The 10,386-nt window shown below is 33.2% G+C and overlaps 1 long non-coding RNA gene across 1 annotated transcript in view; it reads left to right on the top strand.

The window, feature by feature from the left end:
• LOC141493139 (uncharacterized) overlaps positions 1 to 6,387 on the top strand; it is a 41,088-nt gene extending 34,701 nt beyond the window's left edge. Inside the window, exon 5 of the long non-coding RNA XR_012470126.1 lies at positions 2,804 to 6,387. This is a non-coding gene — a long non-coding RNA (uncharacterized LOC141493139). The remainder of the gene's footprint in view (positions 1 to 2,803) is intronic.
• Positions 6,388 to 10,386: the final 3,999 nt, after the last annotated feature.

Genomic DNA, 10,386 nt, shown 5'->3' on the forward strand with positions numbered 1-10,386 from the left:
TGAATGGCTCATGCCTATCCCTTTAGAAAACACAGAAATCAGTCCCCTCCTAGGGAGCAAGGAAGCCAACTCTGAGTTTAGCTTCTACTATATAACTCCTAGATAAAAAAAAAATTTGCAAAAACTTGGAGCAGCAAAAACAGTTCACATTAGTGCAATTAATAAACCTTTCATTACAGATGTGTGTCACTAACTCAAGTGTGAAATTGAAAAAAAAATTATTGGTTTTATAAACCTTACAAAGGGCAATTCAGTACACAACTTTTTTCTTTATTACCAAGAGATAAGAAGAAACCAGATTATAAAAGGAACTAAAGCCTTTCGTATTATAAAATTAGAGGGAAAAAAGACTTTTTCAGGTTCTGGAAAATGAATTTGTAGAAGTGTGCTTTCATCAAAATATATTCTTGACAACAGCCAAAATAAAGATTTGTTCTTAAAAAAAACAAAACAGAAACCTATCTTTAAGTTTTTTAAGAAAGGCAGTATCATTTTCAGTGTGCCAATTTTTTGCCCTTATGAATAATGCAGATAGAACCCTGAGTTATCCAAAAACAAGCAAGGGGAAAGTTTTAAATTTTAATTTCAACATAAAACCTATAAGAAGAATCTTTGCCATCTACTGCAGAACGGATGAAAACATATTAGTGAATAAATAAAAAATGAAATATATTCTCCACACATTTTAATAATATTATGGTAATGATCTTACCACTTTATTTTACCAGCATATAACTATTTGCTATTTCTATTTGTGCCCATTGCTTCAGATTCCTGATTTCTCTTTGAGAGGACTTTTTTCCTAGAAAGCCTTCTCACATAATGGCAATTGTCATATTTTCATTTGTACTTGAATAATAACTGACTCCATGACTGAAGTTTGTAGTTGCAATCAAGGGCTCTATATATTACTGAAGCTCCACTTCATTCTCTTCTAAACACTATGAAAAAATTAGAGTCCTAAGCAAAAATTTTCTCCTCCTTATACTACTTCTAACTCTGTCATCCACATTTAGTTCATCCTTATAAGGAACTGCTTCACCCTCCCCATTCATTGTTCCCTTGGCAACTCACATTTCATCAGCAAGAAATTCAATGTCAAATAAAATTTCTATTGTATATTAGAGAAAATAGGGGGCAACTGAAATATATTGAGTAGTGGAGTGACATGGACAGCCATGAGTTTTGAGAACATCCATTTGATATGTATGAGGAAGATGAATTGCACCAGAAAGATAGTAGAAGGTTATCTAAGAAAGGTTATAGCTTTAGTGCTAATGAGAGGGGAAAAAAGATTAGACTAGGTTTGTTGTAATAGAAATGGAGAGAAGGGGAGTGATGTGAAAGATAATATGAAAGTAGAGTCAAAAAAGAGAGATAAAGAGACAGAGAATTTATAATTATAAATGAGCCAGACAGGATTTACAGAAACACAATAAAGCATCAAGCCTCCATTTATCTACTCAATTAGAAGAAAAAAAAGAAATATCAAGGAAGAAAAATCTCAAATTCTTAGCTCCATCTGCTATTTCTATTCCAGTAAAGTCATATCCTTCTCATGTTCCTTCATGTCTATTCCTCCACTCCTCCCTTTGAAGGTTAGAGGCATTATCTTATCTTCTGCATTCCAAATTCAACTAGATCATTGGGAATATCTTCATCTTTTCCAGGGAAATAATCAGTTTTGAATCAAGGGGACTAGTCATAATAGAAAACTGCCACTTCAATCTCCTCCACATGACATATTGGGGCTGCCTTTTCTACTTGGAGCCAAGAAGGAAAGAGTGGAATAATGACATATTACTCTTTTTCTCCACCCCCCCATTCCAAATAGCTGAAAGGTAACAGAGTGTCAGTTGTTAATTTATGGTATTGCCAAGGATGGCTGATCATGCAGGTCCCTAAGAAAGTTGGGATACTGTCAGAAGTTATGATAAAAAGAAATATTTTGAATAGAATATATAGAGGGAAGAAAGGTAGTGAAACTAATAGGCAAAATGAGGTTCAGGATTATTTATGAATTGTACTCCTTTGTTTTATTCCATTTCTACCATTATAGTTCAAAGTTGAATTCTTCTCAATCTAAGAATACTTTTTATTTCATGAAAGCTATGTCATCAACTATATCAACTTTTTATGGGATTATGACATCTGCATGAATAGAAAACAATTAAAATCCTATTTGTAACATAAAATCATATTATTTTCTCAAAATATATATCAAATTAAAATTGAGGCATTATAATATGCAAGAGTACTGAGTTTGAAGTCAAGAAAGATTTGCTTTCAAGTCTCTATTGTGGGGTTTAGAATCTGTATACAGTTAGAAGAAGAGTTCAGATACCTTTCTGATCATTTGTTTCCTCATTGGCAAAATGTGCAAAATGATACCTGAATTATCTATATCACAAGGTTGTGATGATCAAATGAAAGAATGACTATAAAGCATTTTGTAAAATTTTAAGACTTTTATTCATATAAATATGAATAGGAGTATTATGTATCATGACAGACCAAAAGTTACCAGAATATAAGTGAGGCAAACATCTCTTTTTCCAACTTTCAGTCAACATAGTGTGTTCAAATTTCTTTAGAGACCGAACAAATTTCCCTTCACAAAACTTATGAAAGCATGCATGATCAGGATGGGTAGGAGACTCTTCTTTTTTGTCAAGGAATTCCTTTCTTCTTCTTGCTCATGCTTCAATAGCTATTTACAATTCATTCTAGTTGATATATTTCAAGCAGAAAGAGCTTAGTTGGTCACATTTATTGCATATCACCATTTGCTTTGTTTTACCAGGCATCTTCAAGAACTCTTTTCTGGAGATAGAAATGCATAAAGGGAGTTATTGAATTAAATTTTGCTCTCAGAAGATGTGGTGTTGGCTACACCTACACACAATACAAAAATATACATACAAATGCATATACAAGCACAACCTTATTGACTGGCTTTATTCTACTGATAACCTATATATTTATCATGTGACTGTCCATGATTAGCCATTTATATACGTGAAAGGATAAGACCTAGTGTCATACATACACCTCAATGCTCTGGGATACTGATGGAACTGTGAAGGGGAATTGTGTGCAGCACCTGCCTGTATCACGCCTTGCTTAATCAACTGCATCTCCATGGGGCAGTGAAAAGAAAGCTGGAAGATCACCAAGAGCTATTTACACAACTGGAACCATTCCATCCTCACTCAAGGGAAGCAAACAACTGTGAATGGGCTCTCTATTCTAATCATCCAAGAAAAACAATGTGAAGTAGACATCTTGGGAAGTAAGTTACCTTGGGCATAAGAGCACCAAGGAGAAGATAAATTATTAAAGAAACAACTCTAAGTCCAATCAAAGGTATACTAAGTAACTCATCAGTGAAAATTCTTGAAGACACTACTTTCTGTTAAAGTTATGGTAGTAAAAATAAAATATAACAGAGTATGTGAAGTAGTATATGAAATATCAAATCCTTGAGAAATATAGGGAAAAAAGTTAGAGTGAAAAGTGGAGTCATTTAATTTGTCACATGCAAATACACAGGTTGTAATTTACTCATTCCCAGAACTTAATATGCTTAAACTTTACATACATGAAATCACTGGCCTATAATTCTTGGAAAACTAAAATCTAGTATTTCTCTCCTGCTTCAAGAGACAAATATCTCTCTACACTAAAAAAAATTCCCAGTAATCTTTTTTTCCTCCATTTCTCCCTATCTTCCTACTTTACTTCCTCTTTTAAAATTTTCCTTTGCTTGCTCTCACTTTAGCATTTAGAACTGGTCTCAAAAATCTGGTTTCAAGTCCTGCCTCTGACACATACCAACTATGTGATCCTGGACCAGTCAGTATACACTTTTCTATGACAATATGTTATAGAGAAACTGCTTATTAATTTAATAGGTGAAAAGAATTACCTCATTGAGAAGTTCCCTATACCAATGAAATCCAAGATGCAAACTTTTATCATTTATATAATTCTGAATTCTTAAGTTTTTGTCTTAAAGTTAGTCAAAAGTTTCAAATGTCTCAAGGTTTTCCTCTTGAGAGTGTTTCACATTCAACAAGAACCTCTCCAAACCAATGCAATCTATTTCTGCTTTTGACCACTTACAAATCAACATTGTAAAATCATATTTCACAAGAACTAACATTCTTAATTAAAATAATTTGTGAGATATAATATCAACCTAAAAAACTTGAGAGAGAGGGGGATTCATTTTTGAAGAGTGGCAGAAAGGATGGATATTGGTGCAGACAAGGAAGTACAACAATAGATACCAAATGATCAGGGAATGCAAACTGATAGACATGAAATCTTCAGAAGAAGACAGAGGGAATTAGCTTTCCTAATACTATAAATGTTTCCAGATCAGAATATTAATTTAAAGGCTTAAACAGTAGGAGCTATGATGGATGACTATCTATTAATATCATATGCAGCTTTAAAAAAGTTTTATTGGCAACAGTACATTCCAGACTAAAATATAGAAGGAGTTATGATGGGTCCTAGTTAACCACAGTTTGGTCAGTATAGTATTTGTGACAGCATTCATGTGTCTGTATATAGTTATCCAGTTAATATTAGCAGAAGTCCTGTTGCTGTCAAAAATGACAGAGTTCCAAATGCCTCAGAAACTGATTCTATTAGGAATAGACCACAACGGCCATGTGGTGAACAAATTCTAGTACTAAATGTCATGATAATAATAATAATACATTGGTAGTGCATTTTAAGGCTTTACAAAATGCTTTCTCCCCAACACTTCTGGAGCAAAGTAGTATGTGTTATTTTTAATCTACAATTAATAAATGAAGAAACTGAGTTTCAGCAAGGTGAAGGAGCACAGCCCAAATCCATTCAGTCCAGAAGTGACAAAACTGGGAGTTAAATCCAAAGTCTCCCATTTCGATTGGAGCTCTGTTTTTGATTGTAGCTTCTGTTTTTAGAGACATTATGGTGTCTCTAATAAGTGAAACAAATGTGCAGTGGCTGCCTTATTTTGGGGGCAGGAGTATGTTCATTTACCAATTGTCTTTAGGAAGAAAGTCATCCAGGCTAAGTTTTAATTTTAACTTTTTATAAAAATCCCATAGTGAAGTTTGAACCATGTTTCTTTTCTAATTCCCGGAACCATATTTACATTACCAGAATTCACTTGTTACTTAAGGAATTGGAAGATCCCTAGAATGTCAACGCAGTCCATTTCTGGTGTCCTGAAGGACAGCATGTGGACAGGAGGCAGGCAGATTAAGTGCTTCAAGGGTATCAGAAAGCACAGTTGGAAGCAATGAACCATTGATGTCATTAGCAGGGAAACAGCAGCAATGGAAAAACCACACTGGCGTGCAGCAATCAAGGGCTCTGAACAAAAACATCAGGCTGACCATCAGATTAACACACATATCCACAGGCCAATGCAGTAAATGACCTAGACAGAAAGTAACCAAAGACAGACTGAATTTGTATCCTAACTCAAAGCAGGGCCTCTTTGCAGCAACATACCATTCAGTAATTTCTTTTTTCTCTTTCACCACTCTTTTACTCAAAGATTCTTATTCTAGGACCTTCATTCCCCACTCCTAGCATTGAGTAGAAAGAAAACTGGAATATCTACCACCTGTTTGACAGAGACCAAAGAAACCAGTTGCTCCCTCAGCAAGAGGCAGATGTCCCAAAGACATGTCCTCAGAGGGATTTTCAATAAAGCATTGCTTTGTTTCCACCCATGTCCATTTAGTCAGGAAATAAGATTGTTAAGCAGTATTTTTTTTCTCTTAAATTAGAATGAAAAACACCTTCAACAATGAATATTTTAGCAACCATATTCTGACGAAACACATTTCCTCAGCTCATCCATCTCTTTAAGAAAATTTAATTGAATTAATATAAATAGGGATAACAGGAAATCTTTGCATAACATAGATAGCTTTCAAATTTTCAGCTGTTGAGTAGTGAATGGTAAGACATGAGCAATCTCAGTTAGCTCTATCCTAACCAACTTAGATGCCACATCTGTATATAGTTGTCTAGTTAATATTAGCAGAAATTCTTTCTGCTGTCGGAAATGACACAACTTCTAATGTTAGGGAGCCAGTGATAGCTTGCCCTAAGAACGGAATGAATAGATCATAACCAGGAACATTTTCCATGTTGGTAATTCACACTGGCCAAAGTTACTCCTTGGGGAGTGTTGAAAGCATTGCCAATTCTTCATGCCTTAAATACATAATCACATCCTAAAAACTTATGTTACATGGTGATAACAAGTGCTTCTTTTCTAGAAAGAATTCTCTATTAGCTATTGAAGAGGATTACAATATCTCCCCTTAAATGCCTCATAAATTCATGCTAAAAAAAGTTTGCAATACATAATTACTTTTGAAGTGCAGTATATAACTTAGTCCATTAAGAAATAATTTCCAGTAGAGTACACATGAAACTTTATAGTTATTGAAAATTATGATTTCACACTTAAACTGAATCTGTTGTCATTGAGTTCTAAGGAGTTCATTTCCCTTTAAATATGACTGATTAAATACATAGCTTTATTTCAGTGTTAAATATTATTTAAAATGACCAAGGATTAACAGTAGGGTACATTTAAGAATTACATCAACACTTAACCCCATTTGCCTTGCAAAAACAAAAACTAAAAAAAAAAAAGAATTACATTAAGAATTCTGTTCTTCTGTGTTGTTCGATTGATTTTCAGTCATGTGACTATTTGTTATCCTAAATATAAATATATATATAATATATACATACATGTATATTGTCAAACAAACTAAAATAAAAAGCAAATACACATATAAAACAAACCATATAGCTATTGATACAGATATAAATAATATAGATACAGATATAACTATAGAAATAGTTTTGTTTTTCTTTTCTTTTCAGTTAAGATTGGGTGGGAAGCAGAGAAGGTAAAGTTCATTAATTTTTCTTAAAATTTAAAAGAAATGCGCATAGATTGGCTTAATAGACTAGAAAGACCATTATCACTGAAGTCAGAGAACTCATATTTAAATCCTTTGGCATTAAAACCACCATGACCCTGGGCAAGTCTGTTGACTTCTCTAGTCCTCAGTTTTCTCATTTGAAAAATGAGAGGGGGCAGCTAGATGGCATAGTGGATAGAGCACAGGCCCTGGAGTCAGGAGTACCTGGGTTCAAATCCAGCCTCAGACACTTGATAATTACCTAGCTGTGTGGTCTTGGGCAAACCACTTAACCCCAATGCCTTGCAAAAACCTAAAAAAAAAAATGAGAGGGTTTGACTTAGGCTACTTCCAATTCTACATCTATGACACTTAAGATCCACTTATTCCATTCAATATAAGAAAACAACTTCAGAAAGTACAAGCACTTTTTTCAAGTTCAGGTAAGTAATAATTAGCAATAATTAGAGTCATAGTGCTCTTCTCCAATCTGGGAGAGGTAGTATATTAAGCCATTATCCTATACTAATACAGTATAATTGTCAGTCATTGACAAGAATTATGTAGTTAAATTCTCCTAGAAAGTAAACATGAATGGAATATAGGAAGGGTGAATTTTAACTGGAGTAGGTTTCAGAGAAGGAAGAACATGGAAGAACATTAATTAAGAATGCAGTCCCTGAGAAATATTACATTGAGAAACTCTGAACAGCCATGAGAATCTGATCATAGAAAGTTGAGATGTTAAAAAAAAATAAATGGAGATAGATGAGAAAGAGTAGAATAGACGGACTCCATGGTAAAACTTCAATTCTCCACAATGTTTCCTGGGGCTGATTTTTGTATGTTTATATGCATTTGATATAAATAATAGCATTAGTGACTTTGTGTTAACACAAATATTTGTGTTAGACTATCAGAAAAAATTATATTTCTAACATTGTATAAGAAGTTAATAGCAGGGAAGAAAGAACTAGAGAGATTAAAAATAAAAGTAACAGAGGAGGAAAAATGAGTTTAATCCAATTAACCTAGGTCAAGAATATCAGGGGAGGGGTGGCTAGGTGGCACAGTGGACAGAGCACCGACCCTTGAGTCAGGAGTACCTGAGTTCAAATCTGACCTCAGACACTTAATAACTACCTAGCTGTGTGGCCTTGGGCAAGCCACTTAACCCCATTGCCTTGCATAAACCCTAAAAAAATGAATGTGGTCTAATAATACAATATTTCAAACTATTATCAAGTAGTAATTATCAAAACTATCTGGTACTGGTTAAATATAGTGGTAGATATGTGGAATAGATGAGGAATGCAAGGCAGTAGTAAATGATCACATTAACCTAGTGTTTGATAAACCTAAAGACCACAACTTCTGGAATAAGAACTCACTATTTTACAAAAACTTCTGGGAAGGGGCAGCTAGATGGCACAGTGGAAAGAGCACTGGAGTCAGGAGGATCTGAGTTCAAATCCAGCCTCAGATATTTAATAATTGCCACTTAACCTCATTGCCTTAAATAAATAATTTTTTAAAAGCTTCTGGGGAAGAGAACAATAGGACAAAAATTGGGCATAGACTCATATCTCACACTACATTCCAAAGTAACATCAAAGTAGATAAATGATTTGGACATAAAGGGTGATACCATAAGCAAATTCAAAAAGCTAAGAATAGTCTACATGTCAGATCAATGAGGAAAGGAAGAATTCATGACCAAACAAGAGATAAAAAAACATTACAAAATGTAAAATATATTATTTTGCTTATATTTAAAAAAAAACCTTTTGCACAAACAAAACCAATGCAACCAAGATTAGAAGGAAAACAGGACTCTATGAAATAATCTTTTCAGCAAATCTCTCTGATAAAGACCTCATTTCTCAAAAATATAGATAACTAAGTCAAATTTATAAGGTTAAAATTAAATCCCCAGTTGATAAATGGGCAATGGATATGAACACTTCTGATAAAAAAAAAAATCAAAGCCATCTATAGGCATATGAAAAAAGTGCTCTAAATCATTTTTGCTTTGATAAATACAACTTAAAAACAACATTGATTGCTTTATTATGTAAAACATGCCAGATTGGCTAATATGACAAAAAAGGAATAAATATTGGGAAAATTGGTATACTAATGCACTATGGGTGGATTTATGAACTGATTCATTCATTCTAGAGAGGAATTTGGAGCTATGTCCAAAGAGCAGCAAAACTATGCAGACCCTTTGATCTAGCAATGTTACTACAAATTCTGTATCCAAAATAGATCATAAAAAATGAAAAAAGGACACACATATATATATATATATATATATATATATATATATATATTCATAGCAGTTACTTTAGTACTGGCAAAATATTGGAAATTGAGGAGATGCTCATCAGTTGGGGAATATCTGGACTGTGGCATAGGACTATAATGTAATACCATTTTGCAATAAATGATGAACAGTCAGATTTCAGAAAAACCTGGAAAGACATGTGATCTGATGCTAAGTGATATGAACAGAACTATGAATGAATCAGCTCTTCTTAGCAAAATAAACATCCCAGAAAAAACAATGAACTCACCACAAAAAATGCTATCCACATTCAGATAATGAACTGATGGACTCAAAGCAATTTTTATTCTTTTGCATAGTTTTTTTAAAACTTTTGATGTTTCTTCTTTCCTAGCTGTGACTAATGTGGAAATATAATGTACATGTTAGCACATGTATAATCTAAATTAAATTGACTACCACTTGAGGTAGAGGGGAGGGAAGGGGAGAGGAAAAATTTGGAACTCAAAATCTTGTAAGAAACAAATGCTAAAATTGTCTTGACATATAATTGGGAAAATATTATTAAAATTCAATTTAGCTTAACACCATGAACATGCTTACAATTTTAACTATTTAAAACATTCAATTTTTCTTCTAAAAGAATATCTTATATAGCTACCATAATAAGTTCTTTCTTGCCACATTTCCCAATATTATATATGTATATGACTTTATAAAATAGATTGTTGTTTTTTACATATTCACATATAACATCTTCAAAAGATTATTCAATGACAATATCTCCAAGTTTTAACTTTTCAGAGAAACATTTTTAAGTTATGTTGTCATCATCATTGTTACTTGAAAATAAATGTGAATTCCTAGTCCTGGATTATGTTGAATAAAGAAGGAGGAGCAGGTTTTTGTGGGCTATCCATATAGCTTGAAAACTCAGTGGTCAGTAATTTTGATCTCATGGCTATACCTCCTAGAGAAAAGTCATTTCATTGTCTTGGTTTCCATTTCATTCTTTGAATTTAAGGAAGATGAATGTCATTTTAGCTCACATTTTTACAGCAATAGGTGATCATAAAATCCTTTAAACTATAAAAATTAAGTAATACTAAAGACTGACACAATATTAAAATGACTGCATTA

Source organism: Macrotis lagotis, chromosome 7 (assembly GCF_037893015.1).
Source record: "Macrotis lagotis isolate mMagLag1 chromosome 7, bilby.v1.9.chrom.fasta, whole genome shotgun sequence".
NCBI classification, from domain to species: Eukaryota; Metazoa; Chordata; class Mammalia; order Peramelemorphia; family Peramelidae; genus Macrotis; species Macrotis lagotis.